The 18,481-nt window shown below is 39.5% G+C and overlaps 1 protein-coding gene across 2 annotated transcripts in view; it reads right to left on the bottom strand.

Annotated features, from left to right (window-relative positions):
• LOC125763366 (uncharacterized) overlaps positions 1-18,481 on the bottom strand; it is a 391,039-nt gene that overhangs the window by 107,420 nt on the left and 265,138 nt on the right. The gene's annotated exons all lie outside the window — the stretch shown is intronic.

Raw genomic sequence — 18,481 nt, 5'->3', positions numbered from 1 at the left:
CATGAACTCTGTCGCTCAAACTTAAAGAAATTACTTGTTTTCTTATAGTAATATCAACGGGTGGCTTCCAGACTCTCGTCCAGCAAGTTCTGAGATCAATACTTCCAAAGTCCACTAAAAATGCCGGAATAAACCAAGGAGAACTGTTTCAGAAAAGTTATGAAACTAAGCATAAAATCACTTTGTTTTCCAGATAATATTATTTCGTGCACAAGTACCACATTTACTATGGAAAAACTTGTATCATATTTAATAGAAGTCGCTATTGTGTTACGAAAGCATATTTTCGGACCGAAAGTGTTGGGGTTAACATTTTCTACCGGAAGATTTGTTGGGAGAAACCTGGTCGAGATGATGCCAGTACTGACGTGTGCATAGACTGTTGAAACAGGAAGTGAGAGTTATGCTACGCTGGTTTGTTGCGATTTTTCATTAGTTCCTACCGAAGGTCGGCAACGTAGTATGGCGGGGCTGGACAAAAAAAACTAACCCTTAGCATGGGAAAGCAGTTGTAAGCATATTATGAAATAAAACTTTCGTCTTCTCAGTACCCCGGTTCTATGGACGGTGCTGACGTGTCGCATGGCTTCCGGTTGTTCGGGTGTTGGTCTACGTAAAGTTTGAGACTCAACAAACGGACGGGAGAATGGTATGCCAGAAAACAATGCACTATCGTTTAGAGAGTGTTTTTGGGAGCTTTCACAAGCGCTGGTGATAATTCATCCTTTGTAGTTGTACCGTTCCTTTGGGGCACAAGCAGGCAAATTGTGCTATGTACTGGTGTTTGGCCAGTATGACCACTACCTTGGAGATGTAATTGAATAGTGCTGGCTAGCTAAACTGTGATGTCTACAATGGTATTAATTTATGGGCTTCTTTTGGTACTATAATCGTTTTACATGAGGTGGTTTTGTTTCGTGTTCCAGCTTATGATTTTGCATAGGAAAGTTTTAATTTATTTCCTAGTTTTTGGAAGTTTGAACAACGTAGAAATATTTATAAAAATAATATTGAAGCAAAAAGAAGAAACAGATGGAAATATTTGGAACATTCTCCGGTAGATTTGATATAGTTTTCGTTCCATTATATCCTGATGAGAATGCCTCTCATATTCACCACAAGACTAATTATTGCATTCCAGAATGTCAATGTTGACCTGGGCGAAATTTAGTTGAAAGAACTTGGCTTCCATGGAGCAACAGAAGTATAAACCAGTTAGGTACCTTTGTAATCCGGTTGGGATTGTATTTCCTGAGTAAATTGTTCGGAATCCGTACAAACATATAGCAAAAAAAAAGGTATTGGCCACTCTGGGAGGGTATTGTTTTTACGCTGCGTTGCCTCGCATAACTTTAAGTGCTGAAGGACGCTTCAGCATTTCCCCGGTTAGCGCGGTTGGCTTTCCCGGGAGCAAGAAAACGGACCCAGCAGCGAGAGAAAGTAAGAATAAAATGTATACAATTTATTTCATCATAATGATATGCAAATATGTGCTCAAAATCTCATTCACTTCACCTGCGCGCAAAACCGGTGTACCGTTGTGCGGATGAGTTCGCGCTGGGCGGCCTTTCATCCGGATACATTACACCCACATGTGAGCGTTGCGGCATTTGTTTCGGATTCTCTGTCCGGTTGGTGGGCTTCCTGTACGGCTGTGCTTTATTAGAATGTGAGACACCCGTACCCGTGGGTTTGGTGAGTTAAGGAGCTAACGTGGAGAAAAAAACGAGAGAAATTAAATAAAATAATACGCCATGGATAGCCATGGTTCACAAAAAAGGTTAAATATTTAATTAAACGGATGCATGTGTGCGTCGTATTTTGAACGAGCGGACTTTTTCTCGATTTATCTTTGACCGTTTTCACCCACGTGATTCCATTGGGATGTGGGATCGCTTCCCTACGAGGTACCGCATGAAAGGATCAGCATGTCGGAAGCATGAGTGAAACATGCCAAGACCGCTGTTCTACCCGCTGGGGGGTGGGTCATTTTCTTTTTTTTCTGTGGGCTAACACTACTGATTGCCACGCTGTTCCTACTGGTGAACTTTCACCCTGACGCAGATTTTTGTACCACTTCCGACGCGCTGGAGGATTCAAACAAGGACTGCATTCTATCACACTCGACAGAGGGAACCTTATTTGGTTAAGGAAACCGAAAACGGAAGGGATATATTGTATGGGTTGCAAGGGGAATAAAATAAAATTTATACACAAAATTGTTTACACTAACCGTTAACCGTTTGGCCTGTCTGTTTGAAATGCGTAAATTAAACGTAAGGGCCCATCCCTGAGACTGAAGTGGTATTTTTTTTTTGGAGAAATTGAGAATACAAATTAAATGTCTAAGGCTTGGCCGTTTAAAGATGAAGTATACTCCAGTCAAATAGATTTGATATTTTTGGTGATGCAAATTGTTTCATCTTTTTAGATATTTTTGTTCCTCATGGTTTCCAGTGTTTTTTTTTTAATATTTAAATTCTTTCCAAATTAGCATGTGGTTCACCATAAGTAGTACACTACAAGTCAGTAATGTACACTTCATAGATTATTTTTCGTAAGTCTAAGATTAATTTAAGTTTCTTTCATCAAGCAAAAGATTTACGCTAAACGTTTACTATACATCCAATTATGTTCATCATAATCGTCAGTATCATTGATGCTGCAGAAGCAATCATAACTTCACTTCACAGAAGCAGTGAACAATTTCGTATTCGGATTTGAATCGCTTCGCTAATGAAAGCCTTTTTGCACCGAATTTGTTTTGTAAAGGAATTAAGTAAAGCATTCCACATCTCGAGATCGACATCTCGTCGGTTTTGTGCACTGTTCGTGTGCATCGAATTTTGTAGTGAAAAGCCACCGGGAAGCTGTTTGACTGTGAAGACTTATAATCGGATGTTTTCGGTAGCGTAATTTGTGGGGGGAGTTTTCTATTCAAATTTTTAGCATGAAACTAGTTTTTGAGCAGAATGGAGTGAAAGTGCGATTCATGCGAGGAATTCTCGCAACAAGAAAAATTCCTTTTAATTATTAAAGAAGGGGTGTGCTTTTGATCATTTTAATTATTTATCATTTATTTTGATCATTTATTTTGATTGCGTTTTAATTGAGAATCTTATGTCTTTTATGTATGTATTCATATGAATAGATTTAAAAGATTTTTTTAAACAGAAAAAATAAACTTATACTTAAAAACACAGCACAAACACAACTTATACTTAAAACACAATTTTTACTTAAAAATACTTAAAATAAACTTAAAATAAACAACCAATAAAATTGTGTAGAAATATTGCCAACTTCCCTATTTATCGTTCTTGTTCGGTTTCGATGCGAGTAACTTATCAATTCACCAAACTTACCTAAGATATGGTTCTAAGTTTAAATGGAACCGCGCGTGCGAGAATAAATAATTTAAAACTAGAAAAATCAAAATCACGAACACCACAAAACCGCACCAGAAGAACATCCGCCCCGGGAAGCAGCATCGGCACCGGTCTACGGCCTGTTTGTTCAGAGGCAGCATTTGATCCTCATTAAGACTATCTGTTCCAGCTGCCAGCTGCAAAAGTCCTTTTTGACTAGCAAAAACACCACCTCCCATACCTATCCGTGTGTATGTGTATGTAAATAAGTTTCGGGGTTTGCCTTTGAAAAGTGCTTCTTGTTACGCCACTACTCCGAAAAGGGGGGGTTGCACGCGAGTTTAGTTCGAGCATCATCAGCACGTGTGCTTTTCAGTGCATGAGTATGCTTCATTCGACTGCGCCAGGGTGTGGGTGTGGGACGGGAGGGTGAGGATGCTCGAAAAAACACATCATTAATGTTTATTTAGTTTCGGTAAAAATCACTCTATCAAATTTTCACCTGATGCTGCTTGCCGTAGCTGGGGCTACGTGTACACCATTATACGCCGTATGTGTACGAGAAAAGCAAGGAAAAGTATTCTGCGGTTGCCTGTGATGCCGTGCCAGTGAAGCTTAACGTTTCCTATCTCTTTTGACTATAAATCCTGTCAAATACTGCCCCCCACCCCCGGGCGGAATGAGAACCGGATACTGTGGCGTGTGTTTTTCCGCCTTGTTGCTCACACACCGTACGAAAAAGGGATTTGAGTTTGCACCCATCTGATACGTGATAGGACGCACTATCAACACTCAGCGAAAAAAAAACAAACAAACAAAAAACAAAATACAAAATGCCTTCACGAACGAAAAACTATCCATGCAGCTCGTTCTTCGAGCATCAGATGAGAAGAACAAATACTTACGATGCTTTTTACGTGTGCTCGCCGTATGACTCGGTACGTTTAAATCCACTTAACTATTCACTCCTGTGCACACATGCACCGATGCTTTCCTTGCATGCTGCAGTCGCAGGAAAATACTCTATTTCAACCCCCGAAAAAACGGAGTATCCATACCGGCAGTGTTCGTGTTGGAAATCATTGCACAAGTGCTTCACGAACGGTTGGCCGGGTACGAATAAAGATCGTACCATTTTGCACTGTTTGCTATCGTCTTTAAGCGGTTTGTAAAGGCGGGACATTTTAAATGAATACATCAAGTGGATCGTGCGAGGAAAATATCTTTTTCCGAGCAGAACTAGATCTTTGAGTGTTTTGCGGTGCGCTGTTGATTGCGTTGATTTTTTCGAAGTTTCTAATGAATTGGTAGACGGTTTGATGTTTGTGGTTATGTTTGCTGATAAGGGTAAACTTAGGGTTGGGTGATAAAGTTGCAAAAAATAGCTTAAAGTGTGTGATATTTTTCTTAGAAACGAAACATTGAACTAAAAAAGTTAGCTTTAGCAGAGCAGAGGAGATATGTTTTGAATATTGCATACATTCAGGGGTATAGAGCATAAGGCAGTGGACGGCAAACTCGCTCCTCAACAAAGCTTATATCGCAGAGCAATTTTACAAATTGAAATAACCCCATTTACTGCAATAATAAGCTAATAAGGATATTGGGGCAGTCCGGTGGTATCAAATCCCATCCGGATCGTCACTCGAGCAAGGATTGACTATCCGGTTACGTGGTAAAAATATGTCTAATAAGGCAGAAATGGCCAGCATGACCTTAAAGGTCATTAAGCTATGAAGTAATAAGGTTATTTTTCAATAACAAAATATATTTTCCACCAAAGTCACAACCTCTACAAATAACTGTAGATGTGACAGAAAATAAATATTGAAACAACATACTTGTATGCCATTTTTCGGCCAAATATCCTTACCCCAATAGCTGCAATCGATATGATGGGGCAAAAATTCCTAAAAAAAATATATTTCCAAGCCTTGCAAAAGGAAACATTACCGAAATTTGTTTTGACTCGGTTAAAATAAGGTAAAACGACCAAAAATACCAGTAGAAGGAAAGGAATTCTTTCTTTTTTTGGTAAAACAATTTTCCCCTGTATGTTTACCGCTACGATGTGGTAGCTTTTGTGAAAACGATCACATAAATAACTGGGGGAATTGAGGAAGAGGATTTTCCTTTTTTGTTTTTAAAATAAAACAATAAAAAGCCACGAAACTACATACGAGTAAACGGAAAATATCACAAAAAAAGAGAAAGGAAATTTCAAATTTTTGGTGGGAAAATGATTTCTCTGTACGCTTGCTACATTTTAACGGATTCGGTTTTTCGCTTGCAGCTATGGCGGCCGGTGGATGGATTGCGGTTGAAGAGTATTTAGCGTTCAGTGTATTTTGTTTGTGGTGTGGAAAAAGGAAAACAAACCCGAAAAAACGAGGTGTGTATTTCAAATAATTCCCATTATGTTATTTATGTCGGAAAAATGGTACAAACGTAGGGGGATGAACGTTTATTTAAAAACAAGAAAATCTTCCAAGTTCATTGAGGTTTCGTGTGAGGATTGTTGTAAAGCGTTTTTGGTCGCGAATGTGAAAATAAAAATTCCATCCTTAGTTTCTTCGCATAACTTCCGCTGCCAGGGTTTGGAAAATGTTTGCTTTTGTAACGTGCTGGCAAATATTTGACTTTTATTCAGTCTACGGACTACGAAATGTAGTAAACAATGGAATTTGGTTAAATAGACATGTTGGAGAGGTTTTTTTTTGAGTGTGAAAACAAATTAAACACATGCTTTAAATTGTGCTCAATGTAGAAAGTTTTACATATATAAAAAAGAAAAACCATTTTATATTTCAATCTTTAACAGAGAGCCCCAACAGAACCAAAAGATGTTGAGAACAATTTCAAAGGAAGAATGCGACAATAAATTTCTATTGCGTCTGTACATATTTTCAAAAACGATTAACCTCAAAGCTTCCGTTTGATCTTTCGCATGAGAATTGACCCTCTAACCTTATGGTAAAAGCAATCACCTCGATTCTCTTCAAAACCTCCCACAGGATTATGCGTTTTTTTTTATTCCTATTAAAGATGGTTTCAATTTCGTTTTTTTTTAACACGACGCTTCAAAGAACATGATTGTCCGAATGTTTTCTTTCATGGCGCTTTTCTCACTTATTTTATATTTTTCCCTCCTCGAGATAATTGATATGGTTATGGATACGAATTGAAAGGAATCTATTTGAAGACACTGAAAATAAATATTATTGTGTAGCAAGACCGGACGTCCGGTGGTTTTGTTTTTTATTTATTTCTAGTACACTTATAAAACTCAAACCTCTGGAGAGACACTGAGAAGAGCATTACCGAGAATCGGTACGTTATCGCATTAAAACTCAACGATTGATGTTTGATGAAGGAAAACATTGTATCGATTTGCTTCTTTGTGTGGACTTTATTTCCACAAAATGCTTCGATATTAAATGTCATTAGATCAAATTTCATTGATGTTTGTTTGGAAGGCGCAACTCCTATAATCATCTTATCAATGATAACATCTCTCAAATAAAGTACTCGATGTTTTCCGCTAGAACACGGATGACAATTGATGATTGCTGTGGTGATGTCGAATTTAAGACCATTCAAGTAGCGAAAACGAACAGGTTTAGATTATTTATGAAGCTTTTTAATGGGGTTCCTGGGGGCCAAACCGTTTGGGAAAAACGGCCAAAACGAATGACATTTAATTGACCGGTAATGAGTGATGTCCTAAAGTTATGCCACTCTCGTATCGACTGTTTCGGCCAATTATCATGGCTGCTATCAAGCGTGAAAAACAGTACACACGCCAAACGGATGGCAAAAACCAGCATACTTTACCGCTTCATATCGGTGTGTGAAGGCTAGAAAGAACATAAGCCGATGATAATCCGGTGTTTTAATCCGTTTGCAAACCTCGCTCGTCTATGCACGGTGACACTCGCACTCGGTTTTATATTCAAATGAGCAAAAATGTGAACAACCGACGGGAAGCTACTTACGATCCTCTTCATACGCGATACATGAGCCGTACTATTATTCGCATAACCGCTGCTCATCCGGAAGCACTTTTGCTTTACCAAATTTTAATGTTGGATAGGGAAAATAGCGGCCCTCTGCACACACACGCGCGGGTTAGTTTATTTCTCAACGTACCGCGACCGTACTACACGCCGAAAGCATCCTGCCAATAATTCCATATTATGGCAATGGTTTTTTGGTGAAATCCTTCTACGCGGTTTCACGGGGGAAACGGAACGGAAAAGATTTCAGTTCGCTAAAATGTTTAAGCTTCGCGTATGGAAAGTCACGGAAAAATGGCAGAAAATGGCGGCCGATGGGTTTTAGTTTTGTGCGTTGCGTTGAATAATAGACGATACCGACCAAAAAGCCGGATGGTGTGACAGATTTTCCCGCTGCTTATAATTATCCATACCGTCGTCCGGATGTCCGGTTCGCGGTTTCCGTTGTTTGGAGCGTTTTTTGGGGGGGTTTTTCTTTCGAGCGTGAACGGCGTTTTATTGACACCTCGTACACTCGGACACGGCCGGATGTGACGGGTTAGTTGTTGTTGGTAGGGGCGAGGATAGGAAAATTAGTCAATTAGGATGGAATGATTTCCGATGTCAATATGAAATGAAACTTCTGTAGCAATTGAACGATAGTTTGTCTATGCCAATGAATGCTACTTTAATTGACATAAGAAAGACTTCAGGCGGCATATCTCCCCAATTTTTTGAGAATACAACATAGTTTTCTCGTAGATCAGCTCATCATAAATATTTGATAAATGTTTCAACTTTGGCACCGAGTAGCATACCGACGAGTTATGCGAAAATGTTGCTGTTTTCAAGATTTCTTTTCATAGCATTTAGATTTGTTTGTTATGCAAAAATAATAATAATAATCCATAATTATGGAAATAGACGAGTTAGAATTTGAACGAGTGTTCAGTGAGAAACCCAAAAAAAATAAATAAAACCCTCCTGACGAGGATAAAAAAGCAAAACCATGTCAAAATTATTTACCACCTGTAAAATATTCATTTGTGAAGTACAATGGAGCTTTGTGAGGCGCATTTTGGGAAACGGCTAATTTCAACCACATGTTGGCAGCTCGTCGATCGAACCTTTTCGTGATGGGGTAGCGTCCGATACGAGTGTGGAAATGTATGCAATTGTGCAATTGTACCACAAATTCAACACATCCAGCATCGCAATTGTTATGTAGAGTGGTAGTGAAATGAAATTTTAAAATCAAATCGAACAACGAAACTAACGTATAAAAAAGGTGTACAAACACTGATAGCAACAAAAAAAGAAACCACCCCCGGCCAGTAGTTTCAATTTGAGTGTGATTTGAAGCGAATTTAGCGAACCAAATCAGGTACTGGAGCTTCCCGCCCATTTCCACCAAAACCCCTCCTTTACGGGCGCTTCGCACGAACGACAGGTGACGTGTCGTGGCGATTGAATAAATCATATTAATGGATTTTCGAGTTAGGACTGCATGTATGCATACGCGGGACATACGATCAAACACAAATCACAACTGCAGCTGTGTACCGCGGTTCGTGGGATATGCGTTGCAGGATCCCTAAAGGTAAGGCAGGATCGACGAAGGTTTTCGATCGTATCCGGTAGGTAGAATGGTGACTGGCAGGTCGCGATTGGCCCGTTATCCTGCGGTACCATTTTCTATTGCGTTCACGTGCCCTTGTGGTTGTCGTTTTGGGGGCGAGGAGGTCAAGCAAGCGTTGAGGAAACCAACGGACGATGTATAGAAAATCTGTCTGACAGTGATGGTGATAAAAGTGCAGTTTGAATAAAATATCAATCTTCGTCTGTTGCTTTTCGGCCAAAAGAAAAATCTCTCGGTAAGGGGTTGCTTCACGCTTATAGGAAAATTGTTTCCGAAGCTATTGATAGTAGATGATCCTTATTTGGCAATAAAAATGAAAGTTTTCATTAAGAGATTTTTCTAATCAAACAATTATTTAATGATACTTCCGTTAGAAATTAATTTCTCTGCCTGGATCATCGAAGAACCCTGCACACTGTTCAAAGCTTAAATCGCGAAAAAGGTAGATCCTTCACTGCAGCACTGCACTTTTATTAAATCCTGGTCGACAATTTTTTCCGCATCATTTCCCGAACTCACGGTAACATGTTCGAACGATGTGTGCATTCGAATGCATCATCGTCCATCCGGTGGAGGTCAGTTGCACTCTGTTGGACCTTCGCACAAGAAAAAGGGATATTTTTTTTTGTCAGCATTTCTAGTCACAGAAGCAATTTGCAACCGTTTCGAATCTGGCCAAATTGAGCAAGTCCTGTCTGGGAAACCCGCTTCTAATCGTTTTGACACAGGAAAGCTGATCGAAGTATGTAGAATAGAAAAATAAAAGAACTCGAATGGTCTTTTCTTTTTTTTGTGGACTATTGCATGCACCTATGTTAGGTTCACAACGGGAAGGATTTGCATTTTTCCATTTACTTTTCAAAGTAAAAAATTAGCGTGTATGCAATTTGGTGCATGCAAACGAGCCCAAAGTTCGGAAAAATCAGATCGACCCAAAAAAAATATCTCACTTTTGCGTAGATGCCACACATGCATCTGTTTGCGTTGGCAAACCGATGTTAGTTAAGGGCACAGAAATTCGCCATTAAATATTTGAATAGTCCCCAGGTTCAGGCGAGTGCGAGAGTGTAGCGAGAAAAATGCATTCACCTCCGTTTTGCATGGTGTCGTTTTAATGCTGCAGTGCCCTGTTTCTTTGCTGCAGTCGCGACATGTTGCCTGGGCACTACGAAAAAGGTTCGGTTTTTGGTTTCGGTCCGGTAGAAAAACTGTCCTTCAGTTGGAATTAGAGCTTGACGTGAGCAGTTTAGTGAGCGCGTCCAGTTTCACAGTGACAAGAGGACAAACACACAAAAAATGGTCAAGCAGATGCATTTCTATAGGGTACAGTTTGTGGGTTTTTTTCTTCTTTCTCTCTAAGCTACTCTAGCAAGAAAAATGCAGTACATATGGAAAGAGTATATGAATAGCCGTACGGGAAACTGGTCGGTTTTAATACACACAACCTACACAAAGATGCCATCTCTACGAATGGGGTTTGAGGTTCAAGAGTGCATCCCGCATTTGATCCAAAAGGAATGGATGAACTATCCGCAGACTTTAGTGTAAATATTTCATGAAGCAAAAACGTGTTATTTCCACTCACAGTTCAGTTGAGAAGAAAGGAAAATAAAGCTTTGTTCAATACTTCAAGTTTCAAAAGAATATTTTTATATTGTACGTTGATGATGGAGGGTTAAAGGTATTTGGACTTATTGAATGTAGCTTAGCAACTTTATTTAAAAAATTAAAATTTAAGTAGAAAAATTTTTATCACCAAAATTAAAGGGAAAAAACCAACAAAAAATATTCTCCCAAAAATGGGGAGTCTCCTTCCTCCAGATTTTTATTTCATTTACACATTACCCTTTACAGTAAGTGTCTTTGCGCATCTTTTTTTTCCATTCGGTGGGATTATCCCTACATTTTTTTTGTGCAGAACATAATATTCCTCTACGCCATTCAAATGCGGGTGGTGGTCAGTACAGTAACGATGATGAGGATGCGTTTCATTCGCGAACCTTCAACGAGCGGTTGCCGTGTGGTAAATATGTTTTTCAAGCGCTGTCATCCGCAAAAGAGCGACCATGCCAACGGGACTGACCATAGTTCGAAATTGCCACGCCATTGCTGTGCCGGGAAAAAAGGAACCCAGCAGAGAGAATTAAAAAAAAACGCCCCACAAGAAGACACCACTAACCGGCGAGTTCATATCGTTATGTGGTCAGTTTTTGCGCTCGAAGCTTCAGTGTTCCCTGCTGGCAAACTTTTCATTCACACACCGTACACACAGCTTATAGTACAGAACGACGACGTCCGTTTGGTACGAGTATGATGTGGTATGATTGTTTTAAATGGTTGTAAACAGGACCACGCTGAACGGTGCTGTGATGCCAAAGCGCTAAGCGCATTAAGTCTTTGGCGAAACCGGCGCTGGGAAAGCCTCGCATCAATGGGGAAGCGCACGAAATGCAGCTGAAAGGCACACAAAAATGGGAAATAAATTCTAGCACAATCGGCGTGAATCTGAATGCAACGAAAAAACAAAGGTAGGGAAGAGAGACTTCGCACAATATACGCTTATGGGTGCAATTTAAATGCTTCACTCGAAGGATGACAAAGCGTCGTCGATATAATGAACCGGCTTTTTAGGGTTGGTGCCATTATGCGACGTTCAAAATGGTTGGATAGCCGGTAGTGAGCACATAATTGTTAAGGTAAAGACAAACCACTTAATTACTTCACAATAAACATATTGTGAGATTGACCACCATGAAAATTTAATCGTTTTTCTTGAGAATTCAACACAAAATTAATCTGTTTTTGGAAGGTTGTAGTTATTTTATGTCGAGTACATGATAAAAATATATCAAATTAATTTTTTTTTCAGACAAACTTCAATAATTGAAATGATCTTCCCTTATATTAAATTTCTTCAATCAACTTCAAATGTGCACTTAAAAAAAATCACATGGGATATTACAAAAACCATTTCTTCTATGAACGTCCACGATGAATTGAATTAAATCGCTCCGCTTATGTCGCAAACATACATGAATGGTTCTTATTTGATGGCTTATATCGTGCGCTACGTTCTTCATCTCGACATCAAGTGCATCCCTCAGGTCGGTTTGTTCGGTTGCAGATGCGAAAAGGTTGTTTTCCCCTTAGTTTTACACCAAAAAACGCCACTCCTCATCCACATCATAATCGCCTGTCAATGTCTCTCCCTTGAAGACGATTTTGTTGCATTTCTTGAAGATGTTTTTGCTATTTTCCAACGCGACTGTAAAAGGAGCTGCTTGTTGTCTGTTTGCGGAATGGAACTATTCACTCGCATCAATGATGCAACGATAGGGAGCTATCGAAGCATGAGAAATGCTACTTGTTGGAAATTCGTCAGCAAGCATCAGGGAAAGGAATTTCCCGGTTTTGCAAACAAAAAAGTGAAACTAACTAGACACACTATCTACTGGTTTGATAGCAGAGCGAGGACGTATGACGAATAGGTGCCGTGGAAAAACGAAAACGGACCGTAACGACGTTGTCCAGGGACCTGGGGTCCAACTGTCCATTTTTCGACTCGGTACATAATTCGGTGGATAAATTATGCAGCAGCTCTCAGAATGTCAAACAGCATGTCAAGGCAACACCACGTGACTTACGCCCGGAGCAGCCGTGAGCTGACGTGATCGAAGTCGTTCAAAAACCTCGCACCCAAAAACAAGACAGCATTTTACGACCGCGCGTCTTTGGTCGTCAGCACTGCTCGGGAGCATCGGGAAGGAATATCCTTTGCCATGTTTCCGTGCAACTGTTACGAAAGACTCAAACATACCCACAAACCACGAAACCAAACACATATCCTACTATTACGTTTCGGGGGCAACGGTGCAGTTTAGACACCGTCTTGTCGTATAGGTAGGTGGTAGCTCAAAACAGAATGTTGTGGCATTTCCTTTCTTCTTGCAGTACGTCAAAATGAGGAAAAAATTAACACGTAAAGCGGAGGAGCTAACAAAAATAAAATAAAACGGAATCCGTTTGGGATCATTTATAATTCACATGAACATTATCTCCGATGCTCCGATGTCGTGTTTCCGTGTGTTGCGCGTGACTAGGGTGGGTTTTTCGTACAACCGTACAACCGTCAAGTGACGGGGTTTTTTTTGCCCACATTCGCACACGGATATACGTCACAATCATTGCGGGGAGATAAAATAAAATGTTAAATGATAAATTTAAAATACAAAACAGACACATTACACCACGTCAACCAGTGAGCGTGTGTGCCAAGACTGGCTTATGACAGTTTTGTGACGGTCAGACTCCATCCTGACAGGATATTCAGGACGAGCGTAACTGTTTCTCGTGCTACCACTCGCTGGGGAATTAACGTTTCAGTCTTACTGATAGATTGTTGGGTTGCTATCTCAAGAAACGCTTTGCATGATTTGGGTGGTGAAATAGAGAAGTCGCTTTGACACCGTTTGCGTGTATTGCGGATCAAATTTATGTCTAACAAATTTGAATAACCAAGTAGGATACATGAAAATGTCCGTGTGAAACATGTTTCCGAGTCGTAAAATGAAAAAAAAATCGCATTGGTGGGATTGGGGGTTTCTTAAGCTGTTTTTAACTTTTTGTTCTACGAATTCCTTTCTTGAATATTTAAAATCAAAAGTAAATATAATACTTTTTAGACTTTTTTATACTTTCCATGTTTTACATAAGAAAAGAATTTAAGATTAAATGCAATTTTATTATTGATAATACCATTTCCTACGGTTATGAAAATTTCATTTTGGAAAATTAAATTCAACCGAATTGTTTTTCGCTTCCACCAACGAAAGGATAAAAGTTGCATATTGTTCTGGGGCACACAATTTTGTCTCCTTTTTTATAATAAATCCTACAATCAATTGTTTCATCGTTTTGCACATCCATTCCCAGGGCAGGAATTGAAATCCAGAAAAATGTGCCTTTGTTTCGCATGTTTTGCTTCGAGCTTATACATTTTTACGGTGGATAAATTGTTAAGCTACTTTTCCCGGATTTTCCTCCAGGTTTGTGTCTGGCTGGGCAACTAACACTTTCCAACTGCGCGCCGGGTTTAAAGGCTTCGATTTATTTCGGTTTTCCACCTGCTTTCTCCTGCAACCTGGGTGTCTGCTGGATGGGGAAGATGAGTGAAAATATTATCGCACAGAGTGAGCTTGATCGAAGTTTTTTTTTTTTTTTTGAAATCGTACCAACCGAACCATTCCATAATCAAGTTTATATGAGGCGCTTGGGATAAAAACTGCTTTTGATGTGGTTTGAAGGGCTTTGGGATTTATGTTTTTCTTGCTTTTCTTTTCCGGCGCCTCGTTGTGCGTTCCTGGTGGCATATTTTCTCACCGAATTCCCACCGTTGGCAGGGCACAGGAGGAAAGCGATGAAGCGATGGCCAGCTTTTGATCGTTATATAAAAGTCTCGGTTTTGTGGTGCAACTAGCAGAACTCGCTGGGTTGTTGGGGATTTTTGTTTTTTAAACAAGTGTAGAGGGTTTATTTTCGATAATCCTCGGTTTTTTGGGGATGGAAAAGACAACAGACGCAGCGTGGCAGAAGAAAATAAAGCTTGATTTAATAAACAGAAAAGTGGTTTTGTGACTAAATACCACAACGAAGCGCTAGAATCCCTTTGGTCCATTGGCTTCTACTTCACCGAACGCTGGTTGTTCGGAAAAAACCGCGGTCTAGTGAAAATTTTGCGTTGAACCTTTTTGCGAAAAAATGTAGCCAAATTCCAATCACGCGTCGCGTCTACCAAAAAAAAGGTCCGTGGCCAGTTTCGTGTTGCGTGAAAAACCGCGGATCGTGGTGCAAAATTCTTTCACTTGCGTCCAGTGCACATGTTCCGGGATCTGCTGTAGCGAGAATGGAACCCAGTTTTTGGGAAAAGTTTCAGAACATTATTGTCTGGTTAAAGGCAGCGAACGTATTGTGGAATGTGACATTTTCCGGCGATAAAACTTACCGAACCAGGGAAATGGGAGGAAAATTTAAACGGCTTAACTATGGGATTAGACCGATGGATTATTTTGGGATTTTGGATAAATATTTTTAAGCGAGAAAAGTGTAAAAGTTTCTCGATAAAATGACAAAACTCATATTATGTACAATGAGTAATATTTATGCTTTAGCATGCTCCTTTAAACGCCATTTTAGAATTATTCTATTTTCCATTTAACATCGTACCATTCATACTTAATTGATTTATATCAAACAAAAGTTTCGTGATCGAAAAATTACCAGCAACACTCAGCTAACGATCATTTTCAATTTCCTTTCTTTCGTTTATCGGTGACGGTGATCGTGAAGTTTTGTTTGACTCAAAGAATAATGTTACCCATACCCTTTTTGTGATCGCCCTTTTCCATTTTACATTATTTTTCCTGACAGTATGATGAGAATGAAGTTTTAATGCTCTAGTTTTGTTATTCAAGAAAAGTACCAGCTGTCCAGCAATGAGTATGCGCTGAACCGTTGCAGCGGATATCATTGCACTGATGCTGATAATAGTTTTTTTTTACACCAATAGATCTGTGTCGAGCGATTTTCGTTAGCCCTCTTTCTTTATGTATCCTGCCATTCTTCACTCAACGTGAGGAAGATAGCTTTGGTGCACATTTTGCTCGACTCTTTTATTATATGTTAATCAGTTTAGCCACAAGCTAATAAGCTTCATGTTGCATACATTATGCGCTGAACGTGTGTGTGTTCATGTGTGCCAGCTGTAATGCAGTATTTTTATGCTCGTTTTTTTTTTCAATGTTTTATCCACCTTCCGACCGGTTCGTACAAGTATATGGTATGACTTGCCTACGGGAATGTTTTCGTAAAGGGTTCCCTTACCTCCATGCACCACGGTCGCTAATTTTCCTTCCAAAAGGGCGTGCATTACAACCGCACCGGTGGTATGATGCACCGACCGACCAAGAAGGGTTCTGTTATCTACCGAGTACAATCTTTCATTTCTCGCCAACAAAAATGCCATCGCAGGCTGGTTTCACTCTTTGATACCGGTGCGGTGTTACCTTTCGAGCCGCGGGCCATTTTTCGGATGTTGGCAACCAACATACCTGGTGCGCTCCGATTTGTTCGTGGTTGGCCAAATTCATCCCCATCTCACGGTGGTACCGGCGATGGGTCGAGGAGTAATAATATTTTGCAACACATTTATTACAAGCAATGTTGCGGCACGTACTCATAGTTTGTTGTGATAAACCCTTGAAAGGTGTACCGTAAAAGGAGGCGAGCGAAGAGTCAGTGTTTTTAATAGTAATAATTATTACCTTAATTATATATGAGTATACTATTTGAGTATAACTATTTTAATGTTCTTTTAGCGGAAGTAAAACAAACCTAGTTGTTAATTAGTCTCTTGTAACTAACTGAAAGAATCTATATTCTATGGTACAAAATGTTGTAGAATTTATTTCGGAAAAATTGTTTTTGTTTTATGAAAGGAAAAAGTACAATTCCTTAATATCATATCCCTTTCGCTTGAATAAAATCCCCTCAAGAAGGAAATCCCAGCACTTGATATCTTGATGACCATCATCAGATTTCTGCCTGGGATGAAGATTTATGTTTCCTGCCCAGCCGTACGATGTGATAGTCACATTAATGTTCAGTCGAGAAAAAATCACTTCCCAAGGGGCTACTTTACATTGCAGTGTTTACGTGAGTTGAGAAAATATTTTGGTACAGCGCGCCCCGACCGGGCTAGAAACAACAGTCGTCAATCCGTGGTAAAAAAAACATATGTAGAATTGTATGCAAAATGTGCAAATAGCATAAAGTTTAGCATGAAATATTTCAACTAAAACCATCCAGCAGGTATTGTGGACACACTGGAAGCAGAAAATAATCCGTCTCAAGTAGTGTCCGGCACTGCGTTCGTTCGTGGTTGGTTTCGTACGTTGGTCATTGTAAAATCTCTACCCCATTATGTGTGCAAGTATTATTGTTTCGCTGTGCATGGACGCGAAGTAAATCCTGCTCCTGTGTTTTTTTTTTGCTTGGCCGAACAGGATCGAGTGCTCAGCGGTTGATGGAAAGCATGCTTGCATCCTAGAGACTAGAGTGGCCGGTTTTTATTTAGGTTTTGCTCCATGGTAACCGGACGCCCATTTTTGAGTCCTGCAAAAAGTGTTTCGACATTGGCCCCATTGGCTCCCGCTAGTGTGGTGAAAGGTGAATATGTGCTCGTACGTTAGTAGTTGGATTTAAAAACTCCATTCCACTGGCAAAGCATACTCCAGCGGGGAAGATTTTCCGAAGGGCACTCGGTGCAACAAAACCCAATGGTGCAGAATATAATTCTTTTTCCACCTCCTAAGTGCCTCAATTGTGCGAAGCATTATGAACATAAATCCTTGCCATAATCGGTACGGCTGAGTTTGCTTTGTATTTTTATTATCATTGTGCTTTTCTTTTTGCTGCTTCCTCGGTGTTTTAGGTGCACCGTACGTTGCTATCCACATTGGTTTAATTCCCATCGTGCATCGGTTTTTATTCTTCGTAATAGGCCAAATAAGAGGGATGTTGGTTTTAAACAAACGATGGTAAATATCACTCCATCAGTAACAATTAAGACACTTTTTTTTGTTTGCCCACGTGTGCATCGAAACATGTCCATCTGATTTTCGTTTTAATCGCACAACGTTTTCGAAAGACACCAACCAACCCACCGTAACAGTGTCAGTGAGCTAATGAAAGCTTGAATTGCCATTTTCGGAACGAGTGGAAGAGTTAATGTGTGAAAATGGTAATAACAAACTCAACAATCGCTCAGCGAGATCGCGGCGTAAGGCGAAATGTCGTAAAGATATGGTTTGCTGACTATAGATATACTGATGAATGTGTAATTTTCATTGATAGTGCGCTGTGGATAAATGGAAGGTGGTTTAAAAGGAGCGTTTAGATCACTGTGAAGATAGGCTTTGCCGTAACGGAATTTGATTGGAGTGTTTTAAAGAGATATAGAAGTGAAGCAGTTTTATTGCGTTCCCATACTAAAAGCCCCAGATTGAATATCACATTACAACGCAAAGCAAACAAATAAGCATAATGTGTGTGCACTTCGTGTGGCTAATCTTTTTGTAGTTAACCAATATAGCTTTCAGTCATCTAGGTTGATGATAAAATTTGTTTCATTAATAAGTTTAATGTTATTTAACGAATATTCAAAAGAAATCTTGAAATGCGAATTAAAAAAAAATATGCAAGCATCTGCTTCCGTTTGTTGAATTTTAATAAAACTTCATACTGAAGACTGATTGTTTAAAGTATATTTTTTATATAAAACCTTGTACTCAAATAAAATAACTCGAGGGTTGCTAGCCTGCGTTTAGAGGGATCTACTAGAACTTGTATAAACTAAAACAGAAATTATTTCTTCTGAATTGAAATTATCAAGCGGAAAATTGCAGTAATAGAGATATTTAAAA

The sequence above is a fragment of the Anopheles funestus genome, chromosome 2RL, assembly GCF_943734845.2.
Source record: "Anopheles funestus chromosome 2RL, idAnoFuneDA-416_04, whole genome shotgun sequence".
Taxonomy (NCBI): domain Eukaryota; kingdom Metazoa; phylum Arthropoda; class Insecta; order Diptera; family Culicidae; genus Anopheles; species Anopheles funestus.
This window is presented reverse-complemented; position numbering and strand designations above follow the sequence as displayed.